Source organism: Littorina saxatilis, linkage group LG6 (assembly GCF_037325665.1).
Source record: "Littorina saxatilis isolate snail1 linkage group LG6, US_GU_Lsax_2.0, whole genome shotgun sequence".
NCBI lineage: Eukaryota > Metazoa > Mollusca > Gastropoda > Littorinimorpha > Littorinidae > Littorina > Littorina saxatilis.
In genome coordinates this window covers 8,424,011-8,446,678 of record NC_090250.1, presented here as the reverse complement: position 1 = coordinate 8,446,678, position 22,668 = coordinate 8,424,011, and the positions used below count along the sequence as shown (strand labels likewise).

Here is a 22,668-nt window from a genome sequence, read left to right as displayed (position 1 = left end):
GTAATAGGTTATTTCCAGCAAGCTTCTTAATGAATTAATGAAAAAAGCCTTTAGCTTCTTTTTCTTCGATTTGTTGAAGGGGTCCATATTTTAGGGGACTCACACATACTTTGAGATTTTGCTATTGATTTTTTTGTTTGAAGTAGAAACTTGGGGTCAACACTGCTAAAATGTAACAAATGCGGTTAGCTGTCATAGCAAATTTAATTTTGTGTGAAAGCTTTGGCTGTGGACAGAAACGAGTCCGTTTAGGCAGCCACATTTAGAGTGAACGCTGCCAAAAGTGAAACAAGTCGCGTAAGGCGAAAATACAATATTTAGTCAAGTAGCTGTCGAACTCACAGAATGAAACTGAACGCAATGCCATTTTACTCGTAGCATCGTCAGGCCACCGCTCATGGCAAAGGCAGTGAAATTGACAAGAAGAGCGGGGTAGTAGTTGCGCTAAGAAGGATAGCACGCTTTTCTGTACCTCTCTTTGTTTTAACTTTCTGAGCGTGTTTTTAATCCAAACATATCATATCTATATGTTTTTGGAATCAGGAACCGACAAGGAATAAGATGAAAGTGTTTTTAAATTGATTTGGACAATTTAATTTTGATAATAATTTTTATATATTTAATTTTCAGAGCTTGTTTTTAATCCGAATATAACATATTTATATGTTTTTGGAATCAGCAAATGATGGAGAATAAGATAAACGTAAATTTGGATCGTTTTATAAATTATTATTTTTTTTTTACAATTTTCCGATTTTTAATGACCAAAGTCATTAATTAATTTTTAAGCCACCACGCTGAAATGCAATACCGAAGTCCGGGCTTCGTCGAAGATTACGTGACCAAAATTTGAACCAATTTGGTTGAAAAATGAGGGCGTGACAGTGCCGCCTCAACTTTCACGAAAAGCCGGATATGACGTCATCAAAGACATTTATAAAAAAAATGAAAAAAACGTTCGGGGATATCAATCCCAGGAACTCTCATGTCAAATTTCATAAAGATCGGTCCAGTAGTTTGGTCTGAATCGCTCTACACACACACAGAGACAGACAGACAGACACACACACACACACACACACACACACATACACCACGACCCTCGTCTCGATTCCCCCCTCTACGTTAAAATATTTAGTCAAAACTTGACTAAATATAAAAAGAGAAAAAGCCTAACAGTTTTGAGATTTGTGTTTCTGCAACTGTTTTGACATGTGCAAGTTATCCAGAGAGGGTGAATACAGCGATCACTTTGTCCGCACGTCGCTGGCATATCAGCGCAGTTCAACGTTGCCAGAGACCAAAGAAGCGCTTTACTCAGGTCGCAGCGCGAGGCGGCTCACTGGAGGAATGTTTGAAAACTATCTGTGCTCGACTGCCAGCAGACCACAGGCACATTACACCCAATAAAGTTTGGACTTGTACTGGCAGAGAGCGAATGCAAATTCTTGTAGGCATACACAGACGCAACATATACAGACAATAACACCCACAACACTTCAACAGCATATGAAAGGAATAAAAATAAATCCGCAAATCGCGCACAATACACCAGTTAGAAAAACAAGGAGTACCAAAGCGGCGTGCAGAAACTAAACTGACTCGGAGACTGAGAAGAAACATTTATCACACGATGTGGATAGCAAACATTAAAATAAAACAGATAAGTCAAGCAAAAAATAAACACAAATATCGAAAACACAATAAACAAAGGTAAAGAAAACAACAAGTCGCGTAAGGCGAAAATACAATATTTAGTCAAGTAGCTGTCGAACTCACAGAATGAAACTGAACGCAATGCCATTTTTCAGCAAGACCGTATACTCGTAGCATCGTCAGTCCACCGCTCATGGCAAAGGCAGTGAAATTGACGAGAAGAGCGGGGTAGTAGTTGGGCTAAGAAGGATAGCACGCGTTTCTGTACCTCTCTTTGTTTTAACTTTCTGAGCGTGTTTTTTAATCCAAACATATCATATCTATATGTTTTTGGAATCAGGAACCGACAAGGAATAAGATGAAAGTGTTTTTTAAATTGATTTGGACAATTTAATTTTGATAATAATTTTTTATATATTTAATTTTCAGAGCTTGTTTTTAATCCGTATATAACATATTTATATGTTTTTTGGAATCAGCAAATGATGGAGAATAAGATAAACGTAAATTTGGATCGTTTTATAAATTGTTTTTTTTTTTTTACAATTTTCCGATTTTTAATGACCAAAGTCATTAATTAATTTTTAAGCCACCAAGCTGAAATGCAATACCGAAGTCCGGGCTTCGTCGAAGACTACTTGACCAAAATTTCAACCAATTTGGTTGAAAAATGAGGGCGTGACAGTGCCGCCTCAACTTTCACGAAAAGCCGGATATGACGTCATCAAAGACATTTATCAAAAAAATGAAAAAAACATTCGGGGATTTCATACCCAGGAACTCTCATGTCAAATTTCATAAAGATCGGTCCAGTAGTTTAGTCTGAATCGCTCTACACACACACACACACACACACACACACACACGCACGCACATACACCACGACCCTCGTTTCGATTCCCCCTCGATGTTAAAATATTTAGTCAAAACTTGACTAAATATAAAAAGAGATGCTTGCCGACAGTCAGTGTGTGAGTGCGTGGTTTGTGCGTCAGCGGGATGTGTGTGTGTGTGTGTGTGTGCGCGTGCATGCGTGCGTAGCGGCTACGTTCTTGCGTGTGTGCGTTCGAATGAGAAAGAAGAGAGAGAGAGGATTGAAGAATGAGGTCACGCTCTCTGTCACATGAATACATATACACACACTGAAGGCTACCTCGGACACGAACACTTGCCAACAACTGTGGTTGGACATGCTTTTGAAATGGAATATTTTTTCGACATGATTTCTGGACATACGAATCCCGCTGTGTTGCCTACTGATGTTGCGAATGATGAAGGTTTTGAGTTGACTGACCTTGAGGAGGTATTGCATCAGGCGTTTATCGTCTCAAATTATATCCTTGCTACTTTTCAGGAGTCAACTATTGCCATTCATGGTAACTTGGATAGTCAAAGTTTTTATTTGTTTGATCATCAGTTCCCATCAAAGAAACAGAAATGGTAACCATTCTTCAAATGGCGCTGCAGTTTTGATGTCATCAAGTTAATTCCTTTGCAGAATTGATTGATTTTCTCAAAAGCCATTATCAATGTGTTTATCAATTAACACCTGTTCATTTCTGTCCAACTGCAATGCAAACTCAATGTGGAGGAAACAAGGATTCATTACAAACAAGTCATCCCTGTACATCAACAGATGTATGTACCTCAATCAATACTGCTAGTATGAGTGACAGGAATCTAAAAGAAAAAACAACCAAACGCAAATGTACTACTACTTCAACGACTCGTTTGAATGTAAAACAGAAATGTAACACTATCTGTGACAATGACGGTTCTACGACTCGTTTGAATGACGGTATAGATCGAACCTTAACACACAACTACGAAAATTTGTGTCAGACTTTTTTGAACAGGAAAATATGCCTCTGTTCAACAGTAACCAACACATGGAAGATGTTTTTGAAACTTTACAGAAATGTAACACTAGCCTATCTGTGACAATGTTGCTTTTGAATTGAACCCACATTTGTTGAACAGGAGAGAATGTTCCTGTTCAACAGTGCCCAAAACACTGAATCTGACGTTTTTGAATCTTTTCTGTCATCTAACTGAATCTGACGTTTTTGAATCTTTTCTGTCATCTAACCCAATTGCTCATGACTTCATCGATCTTGAACATGCCTACTTTTCAAAGAAAGACAGACAAAAGCGAAATCTGCATGTTAGCCATCTGCCTGAAATGGTCAATGCACTTTTGTAAAATTGTCACATCTGTTATGCACTTTTGTGAAATGGTCAGTGCTGTTGTGCACTTATGCAAAACTTGGTGCTGTGCTGTTAACATTTGAACAAAATGCATTTTGTTCAAATGTTTAGTGCAACTTGCTACTATATAATCGCTGTATGCGCTTTGTGGTAATAATGCACTTTTGTGAAAAGTTTGCGCTAAATGTTGGCACTATGCATCATTGTTGGAGCACCCTCCTGTAGTAGATGCACCATGCATAAAAATGTACTTATGTGAAATGTTTCGTGTAAATTATTGTCACAATAATGTTTTGTGCGCCCCCATGTATGTGTTCTGTGCTAATAATGCACGGTTGTGAAATGTCCGTACACATTTTGTGGCACTATGTAATTGTTAGTGCATCCTCGTGCGGATGCTTCGTGCTAAAATTGCACTTCCATTAAAATATTGTACGCTCATGTCAACTGGTACTATATTTTCAATTGTTTCTCTGTCAATTTCAGATGTTTGTTTCCAATTACTTCAGTATCTCCCTGTTGCAATTCCAGGTGATTCATTATGCATGTGCCAATCAGTTTGAGGTGTTTAATTCTGATTCCTGTATTTACAGTGTAAAATTAAAACTATTGTTTTCAAACATTCCTAGGACACCTGGTAATGGTTCTGTGTTTTTTTGTAATTTGTATTTTGTTTTTCTGCAATAAATATTTGAAATGGATCTGAGACTGACTTACTACTTTTAGCACTCTTTTTCACCACATTCCCACGTACAGATATTGCAATATCAACTCTTCCTTTCTACCTGTTTCAAACAAGCTCTATTTTTTAATTAAAAAGTTTTTTTTTTCTTGTGGCTGTTTGATCAATTATGGCAAGCATTGACTGAAATAAACAATTTATATAGGCCTATATCCAGCACAACATGCAATTCATTAACTTTTGACCCTAACCTTTAACACTTCCCAAAATAAATCTTTGGTGGACATTGCATCGACGCTGTTCATTTTGAATGAACATTTTTCTTGTTAGATCAGTGCAGTGGTCTATGCCGGCGCATAGTTGTGTATTGACTGGATCAATCGCCAACTCGCTGCGCTCGCGGTAAGTGCTGACAACCGGAAGAAAGCTGCATTCCGGAAAAAGTCACTTCCGTTTCGCCATTTTTCGATGATGCCAGAGAAGTGAACCATGATTTCAAGATGCCCGGTGCAAATTGTTGTATGCCTGGATGCAGCGTGAGCTCACTAAGATCTTCAACGCTTATAACTTTCCATGGTATACCAAACGGAAAAGCGGATGCCGAATGGAGAGCTGCTCTTCCACAAAATCAACCGTGCTGACAAGCTTTTCAACCCGAAGAATGCGAGGATATGTTCCCGACATTTCAAAGAAACATGCTTCAAATACGGTACGTAAAAAAACTAGTAATATAGCGAAAATAAGCTTTCATCTGATTGTCTGTGCTGTGTTGTTTTGCTTGTAATGCTTCAAGTGACGAAGCTCTAGTAGTATCAATCAATCAGACATTGCCATTTTGGACTTCAGTAAGGCCTTCGACACAGTCCCCCACCACAAGCTGCTCGGCAAGCTGGACCACTACGGTGTCCGTGGACCCATCCACACCTGGCTCTCCAATTTCCTGACAAAGCGGAAGATGAAGGTGGTGCTGGAAGGAGAAGCAAGCGACGAAGTCCCAGTCATTTCGGGAGTCCCACAGGGAACGGTCCTTGGACCTCTTCTCTTCCTTGTGCACATAAACGACCTCCCCGATCAAGTGAAGGCAAACGTACGACTCTTCGCAGACGACTGCCTACTCTACCGTGACATACGCTCATTCCAGGACCACATCGAACTTCAAAAAGACCTTAAGAACCTAGAGTGCTGGGCAGAACAATGGGGCATGAGATTCAACGCGCAGAAATGCTACATCTTATCCACCAAACCAAAATCCCAGTACTTCTACACACTGGACAATACCATCCTTAAACACGTCAGCCAGAGTACCTATCTCGGCATCCAAATATCCTCCGACCTGAAATGGTCACCCCACATCTGCAACATCTGCAACAAGGCAGGGTCCGTCCTCGGATTCCTACGAAGAAACCTGCACAACTGCCCGCAAGAGTGCAGACGCATGGCGTACGTCACTCTTGTCCGATCGACCCTTGAGTATGGGGCAGTTGTGTGGGACCCTTATCTAAAACAGGACATCGACAAAATCGAGAAGGTACAGCACAAGGCAGCCAGATTCATCTGCAAAGACTACAGATCCAGAGAACCTGGCTGCATCACAGCAATGCTACAGCGACTAAACCTACCCACACTTGCAGATCGGCGCAAACAACTCCGCCTGACAATGCTATATAAAATAACGGGAGGACAAGTACCAGCCATACCCCCAGAAAGTTTCCTCACCCCCGCAGATAAGACCAAGCGGAAAATTACATCAACAAAGTTTCACGGGTGCACATCAGAAAACCCCGTTGAGAAGCGAGTCTACAACAACTCGAGACCCTTCAAAATTCCGGATAGCCGATCTGAACCGTATAGAAACTCTTTTTTTGTCAGGACGCCGGCTGAATGGAACCGCCTACAAGACTCCGTGGTACATTCAGCAACTGCCAACACATTTACATCAGGTGTTGGCAGGGCCCCACCACCATAGGCGCACCGCCAGGTGTTTTTATCCTGCTTTTAAACACTGCCCAAATTCCAGCAGTTGACACCACCAACCTGGAAGGGCATGCATGTATAGAAAGTTTTTAAACTCCGTCACGCTGCGCTCTCTCGCCCATTGCGACGACAGCCATTATTGGCTACTGCAATGTACTACATCCAGATCCAGACCCAGATGAAGCTTAGTACTTGTAGTAACTAGTACTTTTACAGCTCGCAGACAAAAAATAACACAATCGTATTCTGAATCATACATTGACAAAGGCGTAATTCTGAGCTATAATTATTAGGTAATGGGGAAAAACCACTCTTTGTTCTTGAGATAATGTGTTTTTGAATATATTCTAGTAAACTTCTGGGTTAGAACTTAGATTTCTTTTGTTGTTTTACTCGGTCACTGAGTCAGTCTTGTTCATTCTTGACAGATTTGCAGTAGTGTGTTTTACTAATTCTTGTTTCTATTTCAATAGATCTAAATGTATAGGTCTGTTTAGGTAATTTAACTTATAATTTCGACTCAGCATTTTGAACATTTTCTTTGCATGTTTTTTTGCTGGGCCTACAGGCAAGCGAGCACTCATTCCAGGAAGTCTGCCAACCAACCATGTGCTACAGAAGTCAGTAGAAATGTTAGGCGCGTTTGATCGATCTGCGCGATCGCGCTGCGCGTTTGGTGGATCGATCAAACGCGCACACATCGATCGATGTGTGCGCGTTTGATCGATACAAAGAATACAAGAATCGTTAAAACGCGCAGCTCTTATATACTTGCGCATTTGGACGATCCGTCTCACAAATCACCATCGTACTACGCACACACACGTCTGCTGGCAATGACCGGAAGTTATGACCGGAAGTAGGTCTTTCTCTTTCTCTCTCTCTCTCTGTCGATGAACCCATATACTTCAGCTACTGTCAGTATGTTTGTCCCTGTCCCTGTATCTCTTTCTCTCTCTTCCTTGGCCCGCGTGCGTCTCTCTCTCTCTCTCTCTCTCTCTCTCTCTCTCTTTCTGTCTCTCTCTCTCTCATTTAGGCAGTCATCGTGCGCACTTGGTCTTGTGCTTGCCGTGTACACACGGGGGTGTTCGGACACCGAGGCGCGAGTCTGCACACAAAGTTGACTCAGAGAAATAAATCTCTCGCCGAACGTGGGGACGAACTCACGCTGACAGCGACCAACTGGATACAAATCCAGCGCGCTACCGACTGACTGAGCTACATCCCCGCCCGTGTGTGTGTGTTTGTGTGTGTAAGGTTGTGCATGTGTGTGTATGTGCGCGGGTGTGTATGTGTATGTGTCTGGGTGTATGTAAGTGCATGTGTGCAGTGTGTGTGTGTGTGTGTGTGTGTGTGTGTGTGTGTGTGTGTTTGTCTCTTAGGTGGTTCACAATCGTATTGAACTTTTCGCTTGACATCAAGATTGATTTGGGACACATGGCTGATGCATGTATCTGCCTCCACTTGCCGCGGTGTGTGCCTAAACCTCTCCATCATGTATGAGTTAAACGAATGAAGAGAGACTGAAGCAATAAAACTAACTTGAGCCTATGTGAATAGAGCTCAGCAGTAATCAAAAAAAAAAGAAAAAATAGCTGAATTGTAATCAAAAACGTTGTCGGGGTATATTTCGGACATTCCTGTATTTGAAACTTTTCACTTCCGGCGTGCGACGTTTGTGTGTGGTAGGGACTTATTTTGTGACAGATCGTCCAAATGCGCAAGTATAAGAGCTGCGCGTTTTAACGATTCTTGTATTGTATTCTTTGCATCGATCAAACGCGCACACATCGATCGATGTGTGCGCGTTTGATCGATCCACCAAACGCGCAGCGCGATCGCGCAGATCGATCAAACGCGCCTAACAGAAACACCAAAGACTCCAGCCAGGAAACCCCCAGTGAGTAAAAATTGCTGTTATTTGCCCAGTATAGTATGCTATTAGTGATACTGATAGTGATAATATGCTACTTGTAACTCTTTTGTGAGTACCGGTACATGTATACTGGGTGTTTTCTCAGTTTCTGTCCGCTGTCAGTGTGAGATTTATAGTTATATATTATAACCTGTTTTTCTAGTTTCATGGTTTAGCCACGACTCACTTTGAATGAGGGTCATCTGCCAGGCATTTAGCTGATTATCTGATAAGTGATATTTTTTAATTTGCTATTTATAAATTACAGTTACAGTAAACTAACACTGTCGCACAAAGTATGTGACTTTTAAAAAAAGATTTGTTTGAAATCATGTGAGCTCTGTCCACTAGATGATGGAGAAGGGAATTTTTCCAGTTGAGTCTGCAACATGGATTTTTTCTCTCTCGGATAACAAATAGTACAGTATGGTAGGAAAAATTTAGGGTTGGTGTGGCGATAACTTCTTCTTCTGCGTTCGTGGGCTGAAACTCCCATGTACACTCGTGTTTTTACGTGTATGACCGTTTTTACCCCGCCATTTAGGCAGCCACACGCCGCTTTCGGAGGAAGCATGGTGGGTATTTTCGTGTTTCCATAACCCACCGAACTCTGACATGGATTACAGGATCTTTTCCGTGCGCACTTGGTCTTGTGGTTGCGTGTACAGTAGTACCTGCCATATCCGGTCACCCATTAGTCATTGCAAAGGTGACCGCAAATATCAGGTGGCCGTTTATTACAGGCCCCCTCCTCCTCCAAAAAACCCCCCAAAACACGATCAAGTTTTCATGAAGAAAAGAAAGCGATCATCCACGAGCCGCCGATTCATTGTCTCTGTTAGTTTTGCTTTCGTTTATACATCTTAATTATTTGCGTGTTTAACTCGATCGTCCTGGCTAAGCTATTGTTTCGTATGTTTCTATGTGTGTTGTTTGGATTATTATATATGTATTTGAGTGTCAGATAAACAAGTGTTTCAAACTCACATCAGCTGTGATCGATCCGGAAGTGACTGCCGTAAATGTACATGTATGCGCATGTCTGTATTTACAGTTTGCGCATGCGTAAGTATTCACGTCGTCTGCTCGTGCTGTGCCGTCTGTGCACACAACACACACACACACACACACACACACCACAGGCGCTCACCCGCGAAAGTGACAAGTGGCCGTTAAGTGGCCGCTCCTGTCGAGTAAGAGGGGCACCTTAGGGCAAAAATCAGTGACCGTTGACCGCGTCAGACAGGTTAACGGCCATTAAGAGTCAATTATAGAAGGAAAACTCATTAGTCATGGGAAAGCTGGCCGCTCCGGGTAGGTTCACGCCCACGAAAGGGCCGGAAATGGAAGGGACTACTGTACACACGAAGGGGGATAAGTCACTAGCAGGTCTGCACACAAGTTGACCTGGGAGATCGGAAAAATCTCCACTCTTAACCCACCAGGCGGCCGCGGCCGGGATTCGAACCCTCGACCTTCCGATTACGAGGCCGACGTCTTACCACCCCGCCACAGCGCCCGTCGTGTGACTATAACAATAAAGATATGTCATAGTGACTTGACTAATTGATTTGAATTCTGCTGCAGGTCAGTCGCCCCCCACCTCCTGGTTGCCTACTACAACTTCGAGGAAATACGACAGGACACCCTTCAGCTTGCTGCACCATGGTGTCTCTTGGAGAACAGCAAGGAACAGATACAGGGAATAACCGAAGCCAGCCAAGTGAAACTGTTGTCCTCTACGTTATGATTACGTACTCCAGCAGACATCAACTTGTGGTCGACGTGCGTGGGTTTTGCTCAAAATACGTAAGTATTCGTCAGTGTTTGGCTTCTCGAATTAAGTTTCAACTTAATCTCTGTCTCGAACCACAGGCGGAAGGTATCGTTCACTGGACCACTACTTACATAGAAAGACTATACTGAACGAATCGTCGGTAAGCTTACCACACTGTCATACTGTCATACTCATAGTGATATCACTGATACATTTGTACAGGTAAACATGGCTGTTTGCTGAAAAAATCGTTGTGAAAAATTGTAATGTCTCTGAAGTTTGATTCAGTCCGTCATTCATTTTGATGGGAAGTCAACCCTTGGTGAGGCTAATACTAATATTGTTTTGATCTGTATTCTGCCAGTGCCATTGCCAACTGCCATGGTTGTTCTTGTGGAGTTCTAGAACAAGCTCTGGTTTGAATGACCAGCTAAAATTAATGCTAATAGTAAATAAGTACATTATTTTTGCATTAGCGGGGTATACAAAATATTTTATTAAAAAAATACCGCATGGTTTTGCTTGATCAAATCATTTATCAGCTAACAATATGCTTTTATTTCAGTTGGACCTGACTTGAGCATGGTTCCGTTGTCTCCGCAACAACAGCTTGATTGAGATACAGGCATGTCCAGTTTTCAGCAAGTGCAGGCTGAGTGTGAAGATCTGATTGCTGATCTAGACACAACATAAGCTGCTTGACACTATTCCAAGGTAAGCGAGAAGCTTTGAAAATAGTTACTTTAATTCAGTAATGCGTAATTATGTATGCAATACTCCTGCTGGTGAGTTCACTACAAACAGGTACTACATTAGAACTAGAAGAATAGGTTCCACAAGAACATTTCTGACTGTTGATGCCACTAAAACTCTCGTTACATCCTGCATTCTGTGTAGATTAGATTACAGCAAATCCCTTCTCCTAGGCTGCCCTGACTCCACTCTCCAACCCTTGCAAAAAGTACAACACTCTGCAGCACTCCTCTCATGAAAGAACTTCACTGGCTTCCTGTGTCTCAACGTATTAGGTATAAAGCTGCCTGCTTCTGCTACAAGATCATCTCTCATTCTCTGAATCGGCACCTGCCTATCTTTCGTAACTGGTCTCCCTCTACACTCCCTCTCGCACCCTTCATTCTTCTGCTGATGCTCGACTTCTCCGTCAAGGTTGCTTTAAACGCAAGGCTCATGGCTTCCGCACGTTTTCATATCATGGCCCTCAGTTATGGAATTCACTCCCCTTTCTATTACGTCACTCTCCATACATGATTTCATCTTTTAAGTCCAATTTGAAAACTCACTTGTTCCAACAACATTACGGATAGTTCCTTAGGCCAAACAAAAAAATAGTCTGTTTACGGTAACATCGGCCCAAAAAATAGGGTCGGTAGGTCGGGATTTTTTTTTTCTCCAAAAAACATCAAATTATTTTGCCAAAAAACATTGACAAACTTTGTTTTAAAATTTTGATTTTTTTTCTTTTTTTCCCAAATGCCAAAAAAAAGTCTAGGGTCGCGCAAAAAAATAGGGTCGGTCGGGATACCGTAAACAGACTTCTTTTTTTTTGGGCCTTGGCATAGAGTCTGGGGATGTGAGATGTGCATGATGTGTTGTTTGAATCTGACAGTGATTGTATGAATTTTTTATACACGTATTGTTGTCACGCGCTTTGAACTTCTGATAAGGCGCTTTATAAATGCCCGTTATTATTATTATTATTATAAGTAGATACACACTTGTAAACTTATGTTAGTTTTCACACGTGAGCATGAAGTGCCTTTATGAGGAATGTATAGTGGCTTGCAATATTGAATTTGAGGGATGTTTGCAGTTATATAATATATTAGCACAGCTCAGTTTTCTACAGGGTTCCGTGAGAACAGTGAAATTCTCCTTTGAGGACTGAAAAATATCTTGGATAATTGGTCTTAATTGGGGTGGGGGGGGAGATTTAAAACATAAGTACATTCACATGTGTTTTTCATTTTCACTGTGTAAAGGTGGGGAGGTCCTTCTCTACTTGTTTCTTTGTTTTCCCATTGACATATATTTTTGTTCTTGTCTATATTTTTTACATAGGTGCTGTCCTCATCCCCAGCCGACTGTTTCCGCTGAAGCCGTGAAGGATGCTTCTTCATGTAGGCGTGGACATCTTTTTCGTCGCCGTGCAAGGCTTCCAGTTCCAGTACCATATAATTTTGTGAATACTCTGGGGACCTGTCATCAACTTTGGAAGGACGCTTTATTTTAACACTTTGTACCCCATCTATGTTGACCAAGATTTTTTAAGCCGAGACCAGCTGTGCTGCAGCAGGTCACTCAGAATTGTAGAAACTGTATCAACAGGCTAGAATCCTGGCGTTAGATCAACGTTACAGGAAGCGACTGAAGCTAACAGTCTAAGCAGGATGCGGATATGTGCCGAATGATAACAGATGCAATGTACATAGTGACTGTGTGTACCTGGGAGACAAGGAGTTAAGACCACATCTGAACTGAGGATTTAGTCTCTCCATAATCAAACGCTGAAGAAGATTTCAGAATGAACTTTGTTAGATAAATTATGGTTGTTATGATCGTCACATTTTAGGTCCCCCCCTTCCCCCCTTTTCAAACTTCCCCGCTTTTCAGACCTTACATTTTTGGATTTTCTGTTCACAACCTGTTGTACATTTACCTACATATTAAGCAGATTTCCTCCTTTTTAAGACCAGCTTATTTTTTTATTCTTGGAGGCCTGAAAAGGGGGTTTGGAAGGACACTGTATTTGTTTGTTCGAAATTCAGAATTCAAATAATTCTTCATCAACGAGTTATTACTGCCTCACCATAGCAGTTAGGCCAGTCTTACTAACTCTTACTTTTATTAATGTGCCGTGATGCAAAGACGTTGAGCAGTTTTCAGATGTTTATGAATCTAGGGCTTTCAAAATTTACTGACATACAATACAATAACTTCATTAATCTCTAAAAGAGAAATTGCATTGCTGAGCTTTTGTGTCCGTAATAATAACATACATAAAACATTCAAAAATAAACATTTGTTCTTTGTCATTCATACATTCTTGTGTTCTTATACATTTCTTCATGTTGGACTCCATGACTCCATGACATCCAAACATGAAGTTCAGTTACCCCTTTTTGAGTCACTTGAGAAAAAGTGACTCTATGTAATCGGTCAGTGTTAGTCTGTCCGGCCGGCCGGCCGTCCGGCCGTCCGTAGACACCACCTTAACGTTGGACTTTTCTCGGAAACTATCAAAGCGATCGGGCTCATATTTTGTTTAGTCGTGACCTCCAATGACCTCTACACTTTAACGATGGTTTCGTTGACCTTTGACCTTTTTCAAGGTCACAGGTCAGCGTCAAAGGAAAAATTAGACATTTTATATCTTTGACAAAGTTCATCGGATGTGATTGAAACTTTGTAGGATTATTCTTTACATCAAAGTATTTACATCTGTAGCCTTTTACGAACGTTATCAGAAAAACAAGGGAGATAACTAGCCTTTTCTGTTCGGCAACACACAACTTAACGTTGGGCTTTTCTCGGAAACTATAAAAGTGACCGGGCTCAAATTTTATGTGAACGTGACTCCCAGTGACCTCTACACTTTGACGTCTGCTTTGGTGACCTTTGACCTTTTTCAAGGTCACAGGTATGTCTTGAAGGAAAAAAATTGAAATATCATATCTCTGAAACTATTCATCGGATTTGATTCAGTTGCTCGATCCATGCAATCTCATTCTTCAGGTATGCATTGTGTTGTGAATAGCAATTTCTTCCTGTCCATCTGATGCCTCATATAATATTCAGAACTGCGAAAGTGACTCGATCGAGCGTTTGCTCTTCTTGTTAACTTTGAAGGTCACATTGTGGGCGAATTTTTAGCAAAAAGTTGGAACATGGTATGACTGTTCTTACTCACAAGGGAAGTGATTTTGTTATTTACTGATTTTCATTTTGTGTGGCCTTCTTTCACCCATTTAATCATTCATAAATGTTCATACCCAAGGGAAGTAATTCACATATATCTATGGCCAATGTTTTCACAGGGCATCTATAGTGTGGATGAACACTGTCTCCACTCAAAATAGTCCTTTGCTATTGTACATTGTGAATCAGCATTTTTGTTTTTTTCCTGTTTGAATAAAGTGCAATCATTTTACAACCAAAGTGTTAATGTTAAAGATGTTTACATAATGTGTGAAGGATGATGCATTTGAAAACTAATATTGTTAAATGTAAATTGACCTGTGACAAGTCAGCATAGTGCAATATCCAAGCATGAAACCCGCACACAATTCCCAAACAACATGCTTTCTTTTCCACAAAATTCCATCCAGTGGAAAACAATTATGTGAACGTCATAACATGGTGTTTTTTTACATTAATAATCAAGCCTTACACCAACTAAAATGGTGTTAATAGGCATTTGAGCAAGCTTTAACACCAACATAACATGGAGTTAATAGGCATTTGAGCAAGCTTTAACACCAACATAACATGGGGTTTTGCATGTTATACCAGCAATAACATGATGTTAATCACATTACAAGCAAGCTGTAACACCACCAAAACAAGCAGTTTTGCAAGTTAAGTCTACGATAACATGATGTTAATCACATTACAAGCAAGCTGTAACACCACCAAAACAAGCAGTTTTGCAAGTTAAGTCTACGATAACATGATGTTAATCACATTACAAGCAAGCTGTAACACCACCAAAACAAGCAGTTTTGCAAGTTAAGTCTACGATAACATGATGTTACTTGGCGTTAAACCAAAGCTTTAATGCCATCAAAACTTGGAATTTTTGCATGTTACAGACATGCTGTAACATGGTTTAACATGATGTTTTGACCGTCGCAAAACGCGCTGAAATTCCAGGCAATTTCGCTGCGATAACTTCAACAAAATCCAATCAAAATCTGGCGTTGTCGTGAACACCAAAATGTGATAAACCCATTGAAACTTGAAGTTTTGTTGGGATTTTGAGTAGTTTTGTAAGATACAAAACGCCACTTTTCGCCCAGTGCATGTCGCTGTCTGGTCAAGAGATAGAAGGAGGCTTCCTGACATGTCGCTGTCTGGTCAAGAGATAGAAGGAGGCTTCCTGACATGTCGCTGTCTGGTCAAGAGATAGAAGGAGGCTTCCTGACATGTCTGGTCAAGAGATAGAAGGAGGCTTCCTGACATGTCGCTGTCTGGTCAAGAGATAGAAGGAGGCTTCCTGACATGTCGCTGTCTGGTCAAGAGATAGAAGGAGGCTTCCTGACATGTCGCTGTCTGGTCAAGAGATAGAAGGAGGCTTCCTGACATGTCGCGGTCTGGTCAAGATTGACTGCAAAAAGGATATCAATTCTCCCGGAAACCCGATTCGTCGCCTTTCTAATAATTGTTGATGAGAAACACCCTTATTATTCAATCAATCAATGAGGCTTATATCGCGCATATTCCGTGGGTACAGTTCTAGGCGCTCTGCAGTGATGCCGTGTGAGATGAAATTTTATACGGCCAGTAGATTGCAGCCATGTCGGCGCATATTTACCTTTCACGGCCTATTATTCCAAGTCACACGGGTATGGTAGACAATTATTAACTGTGCCTAAGCAATTTTGCCAGGAAAGACCCTTTTGTCAATCGTGGGATCTTTAACGTGCACACCCAATGTAGTGTACACGGGGGGAGAGTTCGGACACCGAAGAGAGTCTGCACACAAAGTTGACTCTGAAATAAATTTCCGCCGAACCTGGGATCGAACTCACGCTGACAGCGGCCAACTGAATACAAATCCAGCGCGCTACCAACTGAGCTATATCCCCGCCCCATTATTGTCTAATTATAAATGACAAAATTCCATTCAAACAATGTATGTACAATTTGCTCAACTAAAAGAACAATTTCACATCATCCATTTATTAAATACAACTCAAAAACAGCATATCTGTGAGAAATGGGGGAAAAAATTCGACCGGGGGCGGGGATATATAGCTCAGTTGGTAGCGCGCTGGATTTGTATTCAGTTGGCCGCTGTCAGCGTGAGTTCGATCCCAGGTTCGGCGGAAATTTATTTCAGAGTCAACTTTGTGTGCAGACTCTCTTCGGTGTCCGAACCCTCCCCTGTGTACACTAGATTGGGTGTGCACGTTAAAGATCCCACGATTGACAAAAGGGTCTTTCCTGGCAAAAAGTTAATAATTGTCTACCTATACCCGTGTGACTTGGAATAATAGGCCGTGAAAGGTAAATATGCGCCGAAATGGCTGCAATCTACTGGCCGTATAAAATTTCATCTCACACGGCATCACTGCAGAGCGCCTAGAACTGTACCCACGGAATATGCGCGATATAAGCGTCATTGATTGATTGATTGATTGAAAAATCAAGGGGAAAAACTCCGTTTGTGTTAAAGACACTAGTAACTTGACAGACACGCGTTTAGCTCCCTTCTGGTCAATCTAGTACATGTCGTATAGGCATTCAAGTTTGGGTCAAGCAATTTTTGACTAAGTCTGGACTATATGGGATTGCATTTCAGATTCAAAGCTTAAACAATGAAATACGGAGTTTGATGGTCCGACCATCAATTTATTAAATACAACTCAAAAACAGCATATCTTTGAGAAATGGGGGAAACAAATCAAGGGGAAAAACTCCGTTTGTTAAAGACACTGGTAGGTTTACAGACACGCGTTTAGCTCCCTTCAAGTCAATCTTGGACAATCTTGTTAGTTTCAGTACTGTTGACAAGTTTCTGCATTTGCTCACTGTCCAACATGTGCCGTCGAAGCACTGCAAATACACGTGACGGTGAACATTCAATCTGAAAACGACCGCGAGATGTCTTATCGCCTAGTCTTCTTCTTCTTCTTCTTCGTTCATGGGCTAAGACTCCCACGTTCACTCATGTTTTTAGCACGAGTGGATTTTTACGTGTATGACCGTTTTTACCCCGCCATTCAGGCAGCATACGCCGATTTTGGGGGAGGCATGCTGGGTATTTTCGTGTTTCTATAACCCACCGAACTCTGACATGGATTACAGGATCTTTTCCGTGCGCACTTGGTCTTGTGCTTGCGTCAGTGTACACACGAAGGGGGTTAAGTCACTAGCAGGTCCGTCTGCACATAAGTTGACAGGGGAAATCGGAAAAATCTCCACTCTTAACCCACCAGGCGGCAGCGACCGGGATTCGAACTCACGACCTCCCGACCTCTTACCGCCACGCCTATAGTGTCTCATCGCCTTGTGATAAAGTTGATCAAGACAGAACATTGTACTACAAATTTGAAAGTACTTTGATGGTCTCAAGTACATCTCTTATGTAGGCATATAGTCATTGGCATTCAAGTTTGGGTCAAGCAATCTTTGACTAAGTCTGGACTATGGGATTGCATTTCAAATTGAAAGCTTAACAATTAAATAAGAAGTTTAGTCATTATAAAGTTCTAAAAATGCTAATCAGAATTGAAATTTCACTAAGAGATTGAAATGAATTGCATCGTATTTTCTATTTTTGGAACTCACAGAATGAAACTGAATATAAGACGGATATGACATCACCAAAGACATTTATGGACAAAAGAGAGAAAAAAACGTCTGGGAATATCATTTGGAAGAACTTGTGTGTAAAGTTTAATGACGACCTGCCCGGCCGGCGTTTCTAGGAAGCAGTCCGCTACCACACACACACACACACACACACACACTCACACACACTCACACACATACACACACTATATATATTATATGACACATACACACACACACACAAACACACACACACACATACACACACTATACTGATATATATATATGACACACACACACACACACACACACACACACACACACACACACACACACACAAACACACACACACACCACAACCTTTGTCTACGTATATGACACACACACACACACACACACACACACACACACACACACACACACACACACACAAATACACACACACACACCACAACCTTTGTCTACGTTAAAACATTTAGTCAAAAACGTGACTAAATGTAAAAAAAAACAAAAATAAAAAAACAAAAAAACGGCAGCCCTGACTCGGATTCGGAGAAGCAACCATTCGCGAGACACGCTTCCTACTTCCAGCTGTGACATTCTACTTCAGGGCCTGGCGACCTAAAACTGCAGACGACATTTTCACCCAATTCTGCTGTCTGTGGCAGACAGCTGACAACGGTTACAATCGTGTTCAATTGCTGTCGTGTGGAGCTGACTGCCGTTTTAGTTGCGTAAATTGCTTGTTTACTTGGTTTCGTACATAGCACTGACCCACTTGTGAGGATGGACCATTTTGAGGGTTGTTTGGCAGAAGGAGGTATTTAGCTTAAGTGTAAAGAATTGCCATGCAACTTTCTGGTAAAAATGGCTCTCAGTTTTTGCCGATGGTTTATGTCTCATTTCTGTCGTTTTGTTTCGTGTGCTCTTTAAAGGGAGAGGCCTGTTAAGATCAGCTTTGCCATTGATAAATGAAGTGTTTCGTGTTTGTCTTTCAACAGCTGGTAATGCGGCCAAACTACGTTTTACAAACTAGATTTGATACATTGAACATTTTACGAAAGCGGTCGGTTTCGACAGCAATTTGCATGACCCAGAAGTCTTCTTTGTTCTTGTTCCGCTGTTCTCTCAAAAATATCGAAAACTTTACAACGCAAATGATTTATAGTGTTCGACAGCATTTCATGTTTTCCGCCGGGATTAGTAAGGCTTACCGATTTAGTGGCGATGGCGGCAACATTCCTTTTTGATCGGAATTCACCAAAAACTGCCGCTGTTTAAACTGCCATTTGGTGACTTACTAACTAACTGACCGACCGACCGAACGACTGACTACCTGACTGACTAACTAACTAACTAACTAACTAACTAACTAACTAACTAACTAACTAACTAACTAACTAACTAACTAACTTGCTAACTAACTAACTAACTTGCTAACGAACTAACTACCTTGCTAACTAACGAACTAACTAACTAACTAACTAACTAACTAACTAACTAACTGACATACAAACTAACTGATTGACTATGTAAAATGTAAAGTAAAAAAAAAAACAAATCGCGTAAGGCGAAATTACTACATTTAGTCAAGCTGTGGAACTCACAGAATGAAACTGAACGTAGTCCGCCGCTGGTGCAAAAGGCAGTGAAAGTGACGATGGTCTGGCCAAAGATGCAGGAAGACAGGAACAACCAGAAACCAGCCTGTCCTTCCGAGAGACCAAAACCCTCATCAAGCATCGCTGGAAGACAGCATTCAAAGAAAGAAACGGAGGCTACAAGCCAGACCAAGACCCCATCCACCGCCTCAGCCGTGCAGAGCAGACTGCCATCTTCCGGCTGCGTACAGGGCACTGCGGCTTTAAAGCGCACCTGAAAAGGATCGGCGTAGCAGAGTCGGCATTGTGCGATTGTGGGGCGGCCGACCAGACAGTAGAACATGTATTGAATACATGCACAAACTTCACTCTGCTGCGGAACCAGATCTGGCCAGAAGGAGCTACACTGGAGACCAAGCTCTGGGGAACGTCAGAAGACCTGAAAGCGACGTTCCAGTTCACGACAGCAGCGGAACTACGACCCTAGACACAACCGTCGAACGCAGAAGAAGAAGACGAGCCTGTTTGGCTCGGTTGCGCTGTGCTTCATAGCACGCTTTACTGTACCTCTCTTCGTTTTAACTTTCTGAGCGTGTTTTTAATCCAAACATATCATATCTATATGATTTTGGAATCAGGAACCGACAAGGAAAAAGATGAAATAGTTTTTAAATCGATTTCGGAAATTTAATTTTGTTCATAATTTTTATATTTTTAATTTTCAGAGATTGTTTTTAATCCAAATATAACATATTTATTATGTTTTTGGAATCAGAAAATGATGAAGAATAAGATGAACGTAAATTTGGATCGTTTTATAATTTTTTTTGTTTACAATTTTCAGATTTTTAATGACCAAAGTCATTCATTAATTTTTAAGCCACCAAGCTGAAATGCAATACCGAACACCGGCCTTCGTCGAAGATTGCTGGGCCAAAATTTCAATCAATTTGATTGAAAAATGAGGGTGTGACAGTGCCGCCTCAACTTTTTAAAAAAGCCGGATATGACGTCATCAAAGGCATTAATCGAAAAAAAGAAAAAACCTCCGGGGATATCATTCCCAGGAACTCTCATGTCAAATTTCATAAAGATCGGTCTAGTAGTTTGGTCTGAATCGCTCTACACACACACACAGACACACAGACACAGACACACACACGCACACACACACACACACACACACACCACAACCCTCTTCTCGATTCCCCCCTCTACGTTAAAACATTTAGTCAAAACTTGACTAAATGTAAAAACCAGTTTCTAAGCAAAAAGACATTGCCTTTAAAATGGATATCATACTCACCTTTGGTGACATCCACCAGGTTTCTGTCAACCGCTGATACACCCCCTGCCATCACCCCCCCCCCCCCCCCCCGATCCTCCGTAGCCAGACTGTCTCCCCAATGCTCCGCCATATGGGCACAGGTATTTTCCACGTAAACGGAAAATGTTCTAAAAACGGCTAAATAGAGCGCAAAGTTCAATGACACGAGTGACTATACGTTATTTGCGTGTTTGACCAAAATATGACATTTTACACAGATCGAGACAGTCATTGTTCTCCGAGACCGCGCTAGCGGTCGAGGTGAACAATGACTGTCGAGATCTGTGTAAAATGTCATATTTTCGTCAAACACGCAAATAACATTTATGTATCGATCGAATTCCTTTCAGGTACTTATGACTTTGTTGTTGTTTTGACGATTGAACGAGCACACACACACATGCATGCAATCCACATGTATGCAATCAAACACATAAGCTTCATATTTGGGCGTTTCAGGTTGACCGAAACTTCAAAGGAACTACAAAACACACGTCATGTACTCACTTTGTTGTTGTTTTGACATTGAACAGCACACACACATGCAATCAAACACATGACGGTTTTTTTTTTGAGTTCCTTTGAAGTTTCGGTCAACCTGAAAAGCCAAATTATAAAGTTTTGTCGGCCTCTGACGTCACATGACTCAAAGAAGGGAAATCCAATCTCCAATCGATACATTAGGTGTTTTTCTAAAGTACCACCACAACAACAACAGCAGAGAGTGACAGAGAGAGAGAGATAGAGAGAGGGGGAGAGAGAGACAGAGAGGGAGAGAGAGAGAGAGAGAGAGAGAGAGAGAGAGGGAGAGATATGGAGAGGGGGAGAGGGAGAGAGAGAGAGAGAGAGAGAGAGAGAGAGAGAGAGAGAGAGAGAGCACACCCACACACACACATGACACACAGACACACACCCACACACACACACACGCACACACTCTCACACACACACACACACACACACGCGTACTATTTATATTAGCTCGACGTTTCTTGTACCTCAGTCGCCGGTTAGACACCTGTCAATTGTAGTGAATACACTTGCTTTTTCTCAGACAAATAAATTCGCACGTGCTTCTGTCCACGTGTTCCAGACACGCCCCTCGCTAATGATCGGTTCCCATCCAATGTTTGACCAAGTAAAAGCAAGGGTAATCACTCTTTCACAACCGGCATACAAACCCGACAGAGTTATTTCCGAACATCGTCTATTGGTTGTCACCACACTCTGTTACAGAGCTGGTAATTTGACCGATTTTTAACCGACCTTTCGTCCAATTTGAGGACTGTCCAACTTGTCCGCCCAATTTCGAAGGGAGATATCCGGACGTGTTAACGTTTAACGGTTGAAATCTTTATTCAGCTGATGATGTTCATAATTCACCATTTAAGCAGTTGGCTTAAAGCGCTCACTGAACTGCGCTTATCATATGCCAACTTTGTTTTGATACAGAGCTCTCGAAAGTCGGTTGGATATCGGTTAAAATGCGCTTTTTACATGTATGACAGGGTGACGCAGTAGTCTCCTTTAATTCCCAGCAGCTCTGCACTCACAGAGTTGTCTGCCGGCCTTGACGGCTTGAGCGTGGGCTATTTATAGTAGCTCGACGTTTCTTGTACGTAAGTCGCCGGTTGTAGAGAATTTTTTGCGATGGGGTCTGGCTGTTGTTGTCTTCTTGACTGAAGTGCATAAACCGAAAGTGGTTGCAACAAACCGCGGGGTCTGATTCGGTGAAAACACAAAAAAACTCAATTTCAACCAATCCAAAACCACGGCTGACGTCCACCCGGTTTGTAACTTTCTCGTGCACCTAGTATGCTCTTGGGAACCTTTACATGCCCATAGCATTTTTTGTAGGGCTATTATAGCATTTTAGCTCTAAAATCTTAATTCTCTTTGACTGGCTTTGCCTCCAAAAATGATCCTTGTGCTTTGGGCACTCGGTCAAAACAAGTCGGTTGGAAATGGGTTGAAGTTTGGCCATGTGAAAAGCTC

At 41.6% G+C, this 22,668-nt stretch overlaps 1 long non-coding RNA gene across 2 annotated transcripts; it reads left to right on the top strand.

The window, feature by feature from the left end:
• Nucleotides 1-4,961: 4,961 nt before the first annotated feature.
• Nucleotides 4,962-14,388, top strand: LOC138968416 (uncharacterized). Of its 2 annotated transcripts, XR_011456180.1 has the most exons (6): nucleotides 4,962-5,255; nucleotides 7,089-8,420; nucleotides 10,023-10,244; nucleotides 10,778-10,926; nucleotides 11,110-11,240; nucleotides 12,292-14,388. It is a non-coding gene; the product is annotated as an uncharacterized lncRNA (long non-coding RNA). The 2 variants fall into 2 exon arrangements; XR_011456179.1 differs by lacking the exon at nucleotides 11,110-11,240 and having other exon boundaries at nucleotides 4,970-5,255.
• The last annotated feature ends 8,280 nt before the right edge of the window (nucleotides 14,389-22,668 follow it).